Genomic DNA, 775 nt, shown 5'->3' with positions numbered 1-775 from the left:
AAGCTTAGAGTGATGTTCAAACCTTCAGACAGAAAGAAGGTGAATCCCTCTATGAAGCTTGGGAGAGATACAAGTAACTGACCAAAAAGTGTCCTTCTGACATGCTTTCAAAATGGACCATCCTGGATATATTCTATGATGGTCTGTCTGAATTAGCTAAGATGTCATTGGATACTTCTGCAGGTGGATCCATTCACCTAAAGAAAACGCCTGCAAAAGCTCAAGAACTCATTGACATGGTTGCTAATAACCAGTTTATGTACACTTATGAGAGGAATCCTGTGAGTAATGGGATGCCTCAGAAGAAGGGAGTTCTTGAAATTGACACTCTGAATGCTATATTGGCTCAGAATAAACTATTGACTCAGCAAGTCAACATGATTTCTCAGAGTCTGAATGGAATGCAAGCTGCATCCAACAGTACTCAAGAGGCATCTTCTAAAGAAGAAGCTTATGATCCTGAGAACCCTGCAATAGCAGAGGTAAATTATATGGGTGAACCTTATGGAAACACCTATAACCCCTCATGGAGAAATCACCCAAATTTCTTATGGAATGATCAACAAAAACCTCAACAAGGCTTTACTAATGGTGGAAGAAACAGGTTTAACAATAGTAAACCTTTTCCATCATCCACTCAACAACAGATAGAGAATTCTGAGCAGAATCCATCTAGCTTGGCAAATTTAGTCTCTGATCTATTTAAGGCCACTCTGAGTTTCATGAATGAAACAAGGTCCTCCATTAGAAATTTGGAGGGACAAGTAGGCCAGCT

At 39.7% G+C, this 775-nt stretch overlaps 1 non-coding gene across 1 annotated transcript; it reads right to left on the bottom strand.

Moving 5' to 3' along the window:
- LOC148571857 (small nucleolar RNA R71) lies at positions 1–107 on the bottom strand. Its single transcript, XR_015908484.1, has one exon. It is a non-coding gene; the product is annotated as a small nucleolar RNA R71 (small nucleolar RNA).
- Positions 108–775: the final 668 nt, after the last annotated feature.

This window comes from Arachis ipaensis, chromosome B3 (assembly GCF_059453495.1).
Source record: "Arachis ipaensis isolate K30076 ecotype BB chromosome B3, ASM5945349v1, whole genome shotgun sequence".
Lineage (NCBI taxonomy): Eukaryota > Viridiplantae > Streptophyta > Magnoliopsida > Fabales > Fabaceae > Arachis > Arachis ipaensis.
The sequence above is the reverse complement of the archived record's forward strand: the minus strand, read 5'-3'. Positions and strand labels throughout refer to the sequence as shown.